The sequence below is a fragment of the Schistocerca cancellata genome, chromosome 3 (genome assembly GCF_023864275.1).
Source record: "Schistocerca cancellata isolate TAMUIC-IGC-003103 chromosome 3, iqSchCanc2.1, whole genome shotgun sequence".
Taxonomy (NCBI): domain Eukaryota; kingdom Metazoa; phylum Arthropoda; class Insecta; order Orthoptera; family Acrididae; genus Schistocerca; species Schistocerca cancellata.
The window spans coordinates 289,554,834-289,568,103 of NC_064628.1; positions in this window are offsets into that span (position 1 = coordinate 289,554,834).

The following is a 13,270-nucleotide window of genomic DNA, read 5'->3' on the forward strand; positions in this document are numbered from 1 at the left end:
ATACAGTTCAATTTTACCTCGTAATGTTTTTAAACTTCTGCTTAATGGCAGTCCTTTGTGTTGCTTACATTTTAAGTAACTCAGTACCGTACGTGAGTGAATTGTTCAGTATCGCGGTACATTAACTTCATGTAAATTGATTTCTACATCCTTAATACAATTTTAATCTCTTTACTGACAGATTGGCCTGTTGTAGACCATAGTACGAAAATGTAACATTACACCACATAACAAAGTTTACTCTTATTGTGTAATCATTTTTTCATTTATTTGTACAATAAAATACATACAAAGGCCTGACAATGGGCTTCTGATGACTGGCCATCTAACATTGTTCGCCAACGCGATGGTTTGCTTCAAATCAATAAAAAACGATGCCTGTACTGTACCATGTTGTTACGATTCCCTTCAACTCTGTATTAAAGGAAAAATACATTTCCATGCATTCATCGTAGCATGAGGAACTTCAATACATACAAGCTACCATCGAGTCATCAGTAAACATCTATGATTCCGTTTTGTAACTATTCTCGCTACGGTCGCAGGTTCGAATCCTGCCTCGGGCATGGATGTGTGTGATGTCCTTAGGTTAGTTAGGTTTAAGTAGTTCTAAGTTCTAGGGGACTGATGACCAGATGTTAAGCCCCATAGTGCTCAGAGCCATTTTTGTAACTATTCTTATTGCAATTTTTTTTTTCTTTCATGGAGACACCAACTGGTGTCTTTTACAAACGTCATAGCATTTTTTTTACAAGTTTAGTAGTCATATATACATATGTGATTACATATACATGATACAAAGGTACCATTGTACCTAATAAGGCACAATATTGGGTGTTACATCGTACCTATTACAAATATTTAGTTTAATATTAATATTCACTTAAAGAATATAAACACTTGTCAATCAAGAAATATTTCAGTTTGCCCGAAAGTCATTGGATCGTTCATGTAAATTACAAACAAACTTGTAATGTACCAATGCTCTTGGGATGTTACATTTCTTTCTCCCATTCTAAGGATAGATGCATTTCTATACTCTCAGTCTGTTAATGTCAGCCTCGGCATGCTTTTGTGAAGATAAGATTCCAAGGTCACAGAATGTACCAACGGTATATAATGAATTAGAACACTGCTGACAGCTGGTAAAACTTGGTTTCAACTGATCACACTATTAGTTTCATGCTTGTGTCCATACCTACAGGTACAAACTACATATTTCAGAAGTTTAATACAATTATACTGTATTGCAACTCACAAAAATTATTACATTAATCCAGCATAGGTGAACCCAGTGACCTTAGTCAAAGTATTGATATTTTGAGGATATTGTCAAGTGCCCATGCAATGAATGGCCAGTATATCAGTTTGATCTACATGGCAACATTATTAGAGAATATAATGAGAACCACCTTCTCAATTATACTTGATAAAGAATAATGGGTTCACCTTTGGTGGATTAATGTATTAATTTTTGTGAAAATAATAATCTTTAATATTATAGCACAAACTTTCAATACAGTTGATATTTCAATTGTTAAATGTGTAGGCTGCACTTGAAGATGTTGCTGTAGGCTTTGAAGCCATTAGTGTGGTTAATGAAAACTAGGTTTTACCAGGTATCAATGGTATTCTCATTCATTATGACCTTCAGCAGTTGCAGATGCACTGCACATAAAATAGTTTCTGACCAACAGGATAATTTTTCTAGTTACCTCAGTCACCATTTCATTTGTGAAGTCTACTATGGCTTTCTCTACAGAAGATAAATGGCTTCATGGCATGACGTCCTGAAAGCCACCAATGAAGGAAATTGGTGAATACGGTGTTCTTTGACTTCGAAAAAGTATTTAACTTGGCACAACACCAACATGTAGCAGTAAACATCAGGTATCAAACAAAAGTTGTAATGAGATTCCTTGGTAGGGAGCACACAGCATGTTACCTTGGATGAGAAGACATCATAGAACTACAAGTAATCTCAGGTGCGCTCCATGGAAGTGGGTTGGGATCCATGTTGTTCATATTATATGGTAAGGATCTTGCAGACAATAGTGATTAGATTAGAAGTACTTTTTGTTTCAATTGATCCACAGTGAGGAGGTCCGCTGAGATGTCAAACGACACAAATAAGCAGTAATATTTAGCTGCATGAAACCAGTCTCAGGACTGAAGACCACAACAACAACAACATTTACAAAATAAGAACAGATATTGTAATGTACTTACCACATATCCAAAATGCCCTTGTGGACGTGGATTCGCTACAGACTTCAGACTGTGTGTAATATTCACATTATATGATATTAATAATAATATACTTGCATCAGTCGGTTCTTGTAAAGAATTCCTCAGTAGAATAGGAGTTGGCCACCAATAAATCATTTAGACTCTTCTCAAACTGACTTAATTATTAGTTAAACTTTTCATAGTGCTGGCATGTTATTGAAAATGTGTATTGGTGAATTGTGAACACCTTTCTGAACTAAAGTAAGTGACTTTAAATCTCAGTTCCAAGAACTGAGCCGTTGGTTTGAAAAAAAAAAAAATAAAAAAAATAAAAAATAAAATATATATATATATATATATATATATATATATATATATAGTTATAATAGAAGGAAACATTCCACGAAGGAAAAATATATTTAAAAAACAAAGATGAGGTAAGTCACATCATCTTTGTTTTATATATATATATATATATATATATATATATATATATATATATATATATATATATATATATATATATATATACACACACACACTCCTGGAAATGGAAAAAAGAACACATTGACACCGGTGTGTCAGACCCACCATACTTGCACCGGACACTGCGAGAGGGCTGTACAAGCAATGATCACACGCACGGCACAGCTGACACACCAGGAACCGCGGTGTTGGCCGTCGAATGGCGCTAGCTGCGCAGCATTTGTGCACCGCCGCTGTCAGTGTCAGCCAGTTTGCCGTGGCATACGGAGCTCCATCGCAGTCTTTAACACTGGTAGCATGCCGCGACAGCGTGGACGTGAACCGTATGTGCAGTTGACGGACTTTGAGCGAGGGCGTATAGTGGGCATGCGGGAGGCCGGGTGGACGTACCGCCGAATTGCTCAACACGTGGGGCGTGAGGTCTCCACAGTACATCGATGTTGTCGCCAGTGGTCGGCGGAAGGTGCACGTGCCCGTCGACCTGGGACCGGACCGCAGCGACGCACGGATGCACGCCAAGACCGTAGGATCCTACGCAGTGCCGTAGGGGACCGCACCGCCACTTCCCAGCAAATTAGGGACACTGTTGCTCCTGGGGTATCGGTGAGGACCATTTGCAACCGTCTCCATGAAGCTGGGCTACGGTCCCGCACACCGTTAGGCCGTCTTCCGCTCACGCCCCAACATCGTGCAGCCCGCCTCCAGTGGTGTCACGACAGGCGTGAATGGAGGGACGAATGGAGACGTGTCGTCTTCAGCGATGAGAGTCGCTTCTGCCTTGGTGCCAATGATGGTCGTATGCGTGTTTGGCGCCGTGCAGGTGAGCGCCACAATCAGGACTGCATACGACCGAGGCACACAGGGCCAACATCCGGCATCATGGTGTGGGGAGCGATCTCCTACACTGGCCGTACACCACTGGTGATCGTCGAGGGGACACTGAATAGTGCACGGTACATCCAAACCGTCATCGAACCCATCATTCTACCATTCCTAGACCGGCAAGGGAACTTGCTGTTCCAACAGGACAATGCACGTCCGCATGTATCCCGTGCCACCCAACGTGCTCTAGAAGTTGTAAGTCAACTACCCTGGCCAGCAAGATCTCCGGATCTGTCCCCCATTGAGCATGTTTGGGACTGGATGAAGCGTCGTCTCACGCGGTCTGCACGTCCAGCACGAACGCTGGTCCAACTGAGGCGCCAGGTGGAAATGGCATGGCAAGCCGTTCCACAGGACTACATCCAGCATCTCTACGATCATCTCCATGGGAGAATAGCAGCCTGCATTGCTGCGAAAGGTGGATATACACTGTACTAGTGCCGACATTGTGCATGCTCTGTTGCCTGTGTCTATGTGCCTGTGGTTCTGTCAGTGTGATCATGTGATGTATCTGACCCCAGGAATGTGTCAATAAAGTTTCCCCTTCCTGGGACAATGAATTCACGGTGTTCTTATTTCAAGCGGAAAGTCTGCTTGTGTCTGTATATGTGTGGATGGATATGTGTGTGTGTGCGAGTGTATACCCGTCCTTTTTTCCCTCGAAGGTAAGTCTTTCCGCTCCCGGGACTGGAATGACTCCTTACCCTCTCCCTTAAAACCCACATCCTTTCGTCTTTCCCTCTCCTTCCCTCTTTCCTGATGAGGCAACGGTTTGTTGCGAAAGCTTGAATTTTGTGTGTATGTTTGTGTTCGTTTGTGTGTCTGTCAACCTGCCAGCACTTTCATTTGGTAAGTCACATCATCTTTGTTTTTAAGTATATTTTTCCTTCGTGGAATGTTTCCTTCTATTATAACCATATCATTAATTTGAACCCAACAATTTCGTTTGTTATTGTCGCCTTTGCATTTCGAAATCTTTCCTGTCGTCTTATTTCTCTTTTTTCTCTTTATTTTCTCTTTCTGTTTTTACCAGTAGTTTCACTTTGTATTCACCTTCCCCTTTTACCGTAATCTACTATACAATTTTATCCCGCCTATATATGCTCAACAATACGTAACCCACTTCCCAACCATAACAGAATATGTCTGCTTGTGTCTGTATATGTGTGGATGGATATGTGTGTGTGTGCGAGTGTATACCCGTCCTTTTTTCCCTCGAAGGTAAGTCTTTCCGCTCCCGGGACTGGAATGACTCCTTACCCTCTCCCTTAAAACCCACATCCTTTCGTCTTTCCCTCTCCTTCCCTCTTTCCTGATGAGGCAACGGTTTGTTGCGAAAGCTTGAATTTTGTGTGTATGTTTGTGTTCGTTTGTGTGTCTGTCGACCTGCCAGCACTTTCATTTGGTAAGTCACATCATCTTTGTTTTTAAGTATATTTTTCCTTCGTGGAATGTTTCCTTCTATTATAACTATATATATATATATATATATATATATTTCCTTCATGGAATGTTTCCTTCTATTTTTATATATATATATATATATATATATATATATATATATATATATATATATATATATATAATTTTCATTAAGGAATAAGTATATTGGGAAGCAGTAGTTAGTATCCCAAGTTCCATAAACAGCCCACTACAGAATGTTCTCCAGTTCACACCACAAATGACTCGTAATGTGTGTTTTTGGGTTTGGGAAAGCTATAACTTTGCTGGACAAGTTACCCCTTAAAATAATTCCCAATGAGGTTATGGAATGTTAGTAAGGATAGAATGTAGTACAATCAGACATTTTGCAGATGATATGGTTATCCTTAATGAAGTACCGTACTGTCTAATAAAAAATGCGGGAATATTCAGTCAGACTGGGATAGGCATATACTTGACTAATGTCTGAAGTGGTGCTGGAGGGAATCAACTCCTTTAATCCTGCAAGGCTGTCCATAAATCCGTAAGAGTACAAGGAGTGGAGATATCTTCTGAACAGCATGTTGCAAGGCATCCCAGATATGCTCAATAATGTTCGTGCCTGGAGAGTTTGGTAGCCAGCAGAAGTGTTTAAACTCTGAAGGGTGTTCATGGAGCCACTCTGTAGCAATTCTGGACATGTGGGGTGTTGCACTGTCCTGCTGAAATTGCCCAAGTCCAACTGAAAATCACATTGGGCATGACTGGATACAAGCAACCAGACAGGATGCTTACGTATGTGTCACCTGTCAGAATCATATCTAGACATCAGGGGTCCCATGTCACTCCCAACTGCATACACTTCACACCATTACAGAGCGTCCACCGTCTTGAACAATCCTCTGCTGACATGCAGGGCCATGGATTTATGAGCCTGTCACAATACCTGTACACGTCCATCCACTTGAAACAATTTGAAACGAGACTCGTCTGACCAGGCAACATATTTTCAGTCATCAACAGTCCAGTGTTGGTGTCAGCAGGCCCAGGGGAGGTAAAGCTTTGTGTCATGCAGTTATCAAGGATACATGAGTGGACCCTCGGCTCTACAACTGTGCCAGACACTTGTCTTATATAGGCATTGCTGACCGCAGCGCTGTATACTGCCTGTTTACATACCTGTATTTGATTATGCATGCCTATACCAGTTTCTTTGGCGCTTCAATATGGGTGACGTATTCATACAACAAATGGAGCTTAAAGAAGGGCATACCGATCCTGTGGTAAACATATTGTGAAATCATGATGCACAATTGTTGGCATTATGTTACTTAGTTCTTGTAAATGCACAAACACCGTAAGGAAACAGAGGCTGATGAATGAGAAAACTAAATACTGAAGATTTTTGAAAAGAGGTTGATGGGGGTTATGTTTACGAGCCTAAAGCTGGCTCTAAAGTCAACATATTTCTTAATGAGTTCCATGTCTGAAATTATTTTTCCTAAAGAGATATATGTAAAAATCAGGCATCGTTAAAGAAACCTTGGATTGTTACAGGTATCAGTCTCTTCACAACAAAAGCAGGACATACACAAAATATCCGTAACAAGTTGTCCAAATGATGCAGAAGTGCTTTTACATGGTAAACAGCATTGTAACATATTAAGAAAAGCTTGCAAAAAATCCTGTAGCATACCCTATACACATATTCTTGTCTGAAATTGAAATATTAGACAATAAACAACATCAACGTGGAATGCTGTAAAAGAGAGACAGAAAGAAGCCACGAAAGGATGACATTATTTGTGTTAAAGAAAATAGGAGTATTTTAGAAGATGGTGAGAAAATTGGTGCAGATAGTTCAAGAGGGAAGCACATTGAAGAAGCAACACATTTGTTTATTTATCATTTTATTTATTTATTTGATGTTGTGCATATGTCAGAGGATATGGAATGTGACAGCTTTACAAGTTTGTTTGTGGTTGCTTTCTATGGTAGTAGGCCTATGTAAATAGTACTAATCAATTTTTTATTAAGATATGTACAACTTAGTTTCTGTTACAGTAAAATAAAAGTAAAAATAAATAAGGATTTGGGGATGCATGTGAGTGTTACAGGTACAGTTTGTGTGCTCATAGTGGACGCCTTATTTTCCTCCAGTATCATGATTATGTTATGAAACTTCCCGGCAGATTAAAACTGTGCCGAACTGCGACTCGAACTTGGTAGGCATCAGTAGGAGACGAGGTACTGGCAGAAGTAAAGCTGTGAGGACGGAGCGTGAGTCGTGCTTGGGTAGCTCAGTTGGTAGAGCACTTGCCCCCGAAAGGCATAGGTCCCGAGTTCGAGGCTCGGTCCGGCACACAGTTTTAATCTGCCAGGAAGTTTCATATCAGCGCACACTCCTCTGCAGGGTGAAAATCTCATCATGATTATGTTATGTTTAAAAAGGGGCCTTTTTTTTGTTATGAAACACATCAGAGGGAATGTGTGCTCTGCAAGACAGTCCCATGCTGGCCACAAGGATGGTAAAGAGTTCTTGTGGTAGGGTGTCCCATTGTTTCCCTAGCACAGTTGACAGCTGCTGGATGTTCACTGGTGTGTGTAGACATGCTTCATTTCATCTCTCCAGTGCATCCCACACATGCTCTATGGGATTTTAGTTGGGGAAATGGGCAGGCCAGTCCATTCACTGAATGTCCTCTTATTCCAGAGGCTTCTACACTTGCACAGTTCGATGCAGTTGTGCATTTTTGTCCAAAAATTGAAGTCAGGTCTGGATGCACTCATGAAATGATGCACATTGTGAATGAGAATAGTGCCACAATAACGTTAAGTGGTGAGTGTTTTGTGTTCAAAGATTTGGAGTTCAGTACAACCAAGCATCATTATCCTATACTATGAGACTGTCCGCCACCTTAGCTGACCGGTAACATGCTTACCTACAATACAGCATGTGTGGGTCCATTCCCAGCTGGGTTGGAGATCTTCTTCGCCTGTGGTGTGGGTGTTGTGTTGTCCTCATCGTCATTTCATCCTCATCACCAGCACGCAAGTCGTCCAGTGTGACGTCAGCTGAAGTAAGACTTGCACTCGGTGGCCCAGCTTTCTCGGATGGGACTTCCCGGCCAACAGTGCCACATGATCATTTCATTTTTTTTCATACTGTGAGGCCTGGCCACCAAATAAATAATGTTTGACAATGTTACTGGGAGCATTATGTATCCTCATATCAATCATAGAATATTTCACTGAATACAAATTTACAATATTAAGTATGCAACTGAAACTGAAGGCTAATCTGGTCATCATTTTTTATATTGATAAAATACAAATTCATTACAGTTTTCAGTACATACATTTATAAATTGTTTTAACAATTTCATTATACTTCTGAATCAATAAGATAAAATTCATTTACAGTATTGCTCACTCTTTTCTGTTGCATTGTTTTTTAGAGACACACACTTCTGGTTCCAACCTGACCCCTAGCCTCGAATAGTTCTGGCTGTGGATCCATTCCTCAGTCACTTTTCTTTAGTGTCCATGGGTTTCATATTTCTCAGTTCCTATATATACATGGAAAATCTGACAAAATATTCTAAATTAGTGCAATTACCAGGATTGCCACAGTTTCTGGAAATCAGGGAATTACAAACACCTTAGGGAAGTATCAGGGAAATTTGAAGAAAAAAAAAACACTGGAAAAATCACTTTTTTGTCACAATAGATGAAATGGTTTGTTTACCAAAGTGTCATGCATTGTCGCTGGCTGGGTGCAACTGAGTATGTGCGCCGCTTCCCTACTCTCTCATTACTACTGCTTCTCCCCTTTCTACCACTCCCCTCAGCTTGCAGTAAGTGCTGCCACCACTTCTTGTCACTAGCTTAGCAGCTGCTGACAGGAGGCATGACGAGTGGTTTGTTTGAATCTGATTCTCAGAGACTGTAGACGCAGTGCCCTTAGACAGTGTTCATGTGTACGTAAGTTGTATCTGAGTGATTGTGTGAATGTGTTTGTGCTCTTGTTTTCTGACAAAAGTTATGGCTGAAAATTTAGCTGTGAGAGGATGATTGTCTTTTCTATGTGCCTGTCTGTGGTTCAGTGATCAACTTCATGGTGTGTTGTATATATCCTCATTATTATTGATTCTCAGAGTATTTGAACAAGTTATCTGTTGCATGGATCATTTCATTGATGTGCTGTCTGTGGGTCGTGAATAGTTGGCCACACGAGTGGATTTCCACGACGGGCCAAAACTGCAGGGCGTTTCTGCAGGTACCTGTAATAGATCAGGCCTGTTGAACTGAAGCCATTTGGTTCCCACTAATGTGCAGACCCTGCCTGTCGGACCTACTCTCACTAATCTGGCCGCAGACTGGGTCTGTTTGTGTGTGGTGTAGTGCAGTGGATTTTCACTGTTTATCCATGAACCTAGAACTGTGGTGCTCCTCAGCAGGCCAGAGACCATGGGTGATGGATTTCAGGAATTGGGACTGTTTCACCACAAGTATGTTTTATTTCTTATAGTACATTTTAGAACTTCAAAAGTAGTTTATATGTTAGAAAATACGAATGGCAAGAAGAAAAAGTTGTTGTCAGTCACTGGCAGTTTGTACACTATGTACTCGTACATTTCTCCAAAGAAAATTCACACAATACCTGTAAAATAATAGATATAACACAGTGGGTAATAACCGACATTAACGAATATAGTAGAACCAACATTTTATTGGTGATCACCTACAGTGTTGGTTTACACAATTTTTCCCTGCCTTATACACTTCTTTCAACAGGCCTACTTTTTCTGAGTGTATTTCTGAAATCAGTGAAGGTATTTTAAATCTGTCTTATGACTCCAAGGAATTGCATATTTTTGTCATCAAATTTGTTTCGTATTATTGAAATAAAATTACATCAGTCATCTTAATAAAACACTTATACCATTTGGCTTGCTTTCTCCATCTAAAAACAGTTCATTACAAAGAATATTGATGTTAGTACTCAAGATTATTGCTTACATCAGGAAACGCCATCTGTTTACAAGTTTTTTTAGATATTTCCTCATTTGCGTTATTGTTTCTTGTACCGTACCTGCAAAGACAGATTGTCAACATACGTCTTAACTTACCTTTGAGATCTCTAAATTTGTCATGGAAACAAACCTGAAACTTGTCTGGAAATGAGGGAATTTCACATGGGAAAACTTGTGGCAACCCTAATTACACAGTTTTTTCCTAACCCCCAAGGAACTGAATAAGTCCTCATAGTAGGAAAAATATTGAAATAGGTATACACAGAATGTTACATGATTAAACATTTGTTAAATTAAGTGGAAGGAAGCTACTTTTTAATCCAAATGTTTCTGAAATTAAGACTGATTAGTAAAACTCTCTTATCTTCAGTTATCCAGAAACTATGTCACTTCTGTTGTTCATTTCTGTCAGATTTTTTTCAGTTTTTGCTACAACTAATCAGTTACCAATACATTTTCCTTAGTGCATTATGGCACAAAATGGTGCTATCCAAAACCACCACTGAGGAAGCTGTAGTGCACCACAGACCATAGATATGTTTGTTGTTGTGGTCTGAGACTGGTTTGATGCAGCTCTCCTTGCTACTCTATCCTGTGCAAGCTTCTTCATCTCCCAGTACCTACCGCAACCTACATTCTTCTGAATCTGCTTAGTGCATTCATCTCTTGGTCTCCCTCTACGAATTTTACCCTCCACACTGCCCTCCAATACTAAATTGGTGATCCCTTGATGCCTCAGAACATGTCCTACCAACCGATCCCTTCTTCTAGTCAAGTTGTGCCACAAACTTCTCTTCTCCCCAATCCTATTCAATACTTCCTCATTATTTATGTGATCTACCCATCTAATCTTCAGCATTCTTCTGTAGCACCACATTTTGAAAGCTTATATTCTCTTCTTGTCTAAACTATTTATTGTCCACGTTTCACTTCCATACTTGGCTACACTCCACACAAATACTTCCAGAAACGACTTCCTAACACTTAAATCTATACTCGATGTTAACAAATTTCTCTTCTTCAGAAACGCTTTCCTTGCCATTGCCAGTCTACATTTTATATCCTCTCTACTTTGATCGTCATCAGTTATTTTGCTCCCCAAATAGCAAAACTCCTTTACTACTTTAAGCGTCTCATTTCCTAATCTAATTCCCTCAGCATCACCCGACTTAATTTGACTACATTCCATTATCCTCGTTTTGCTTTTGTTGATGTTCATCTTATATCCTAATTTCAAGACACTATCCATTCCGTTCAACTGCTCTTCCAAGTCCTTTGCTGTCTCTGACAGAATTACAATGTCATCGGCGAACCTCAAAGTTTTTATTTCTTCTCCATGGATTTTAATACCTACTCCGAATTTTTCTTTTGTTTCCTTCACTGCTTGCTCAATATACAGATTGAATACCATCGGCGAGAGGCTACAACCCTGTCTCACTCCCTTCCCAACCACTGCATCCCTTTCATGTCCCTCGACTCTTACAACTGCCATCTGGTTTCTGTACAAATTGTAAATAGCCTTTCGCTCCCTGTATTTTACCCCTGCCACCTTCAGAATTTGAAAGAGAGTATTCCAGTCAACATTGTCAAAAGCTTTCTCTAAGTCTACAAATGCTAGAAATGTAGGTTTGCCTTTCCTTAATCTAGCTTCTAAGATAAGTCGTAGGGTCAGTATTGCCTCACGTGTTCCAATATTTCTACGGAATCCAAACTGATCTTCCCCGAGGTCGGCTTCTACTAGTTTTTCCATTCGTCTGTAAAGAATTCGCGTTAGTATTTTGCAGCCGTGACTTATTAAACTGATAGTTCTGTAATTTTCACATCTGTCAACACCTGCTTTCTTGGGGATTGGAATTATTATATTCTTCTTGAAGTCTGAGGGTATTTCGCCTGTCTCATATATCTTGCTCACCAGATGGTAGAGTTTTGTCAGGACTGGCTCTCCCAAGGCTGTCAGTAGTTGTAATGGAATGTTGTCTACTCCCGGGGGCTTGTTTCGACTCAGGTCTTTCAGTGCTGTGTCAAACTCTTCATGCAGTATCATATCTCCCATTTCATCTTCATCTACATCCTCTTCCATTTCCATAATATTGTCCTCAAGTACATCTCCCTTGTATAGATCCTCTATATACTCCTTCCACCTTTCTGCTTTCCCTTCTTTGCTTAGAACTGGGTTTCCATCTGAGCTCTTGGTATTCATGCAAGTGGTTCTCTTTTCTCCAAAGGTCTCTTTAATTTTCCTGTAGGCAGTATCTATCTTACCCCTGGTGAGACAAGCCTCTACATCCTTACATTTGTCCTCTAGCCATCCCTGCTTAGCCATTTTGCACTTCCTGTCGATCTCATTTTTGAGACGTTTGTATTCCTTTCTGCCTGCTTCATTTACTGCATTTTTATATTTTCTCCTTTCATCAATTAAGTTCAATATTTCTTCTGTTACCCAAGGATTTCTAGCAGCCCTCTTCTTTTTATCTACTTTATCCTGTGCTGCCTTCACTACTTCATCGCTCAGAGCTACCCATTCTTCTTCTACTGTATTTCTTTCCCCCACTCCTGTCAATTGTTCCCTTATGCTCTCCCTGAAACTCTCTACAACCTCTGGTTCTTTCAGTTTATCCAGGTCCCATCTCCTTAAATTCCCACCTTTTTGCAGTTTCTTCAGTTTTAATCTACAGTTCATAACCAATAGATTGTGGTCAGAGTCCACATCTGCCCCTGGAAATGTCTTACAATTTAAAACCTGGTTCCTAAATCTCTGTCTTACCATTATATAATCTATCTGAAACCTGTCAGTATATCCAGGCTTCTTCCATGTATACAACCTTCTTTTATGATTCTTGAACCAAGTGTTAGCTATGATTAAGTTGTGCTCTGTGCAAAATTCTACCAGGCGGCTTCCTATTTCATTTCTCCCCTCCAATCCATATTCACCTACTACGTTTCCTTCTCTCCCTTTTCCTACTACCGAATTCCAGTCACCCAAGGCTATTAAATTTTCGTCTCCCTTCACTATCTGAATAATTTCTTTTATTTCATCATACATTTCTTCAATTTCTTCGTTATCTGCTGAGATAGTTGGCATATAAACTTGTACTACTGTGGTAGGCGTGGGCTTCGTGTCTATCTTGGCCACAATAATTCATTCACTATGCTGTTTGTAGTAGCTTACCCGCACTCCTATTTTTTTATTCATTATTAAACCTACTCCTGCATTA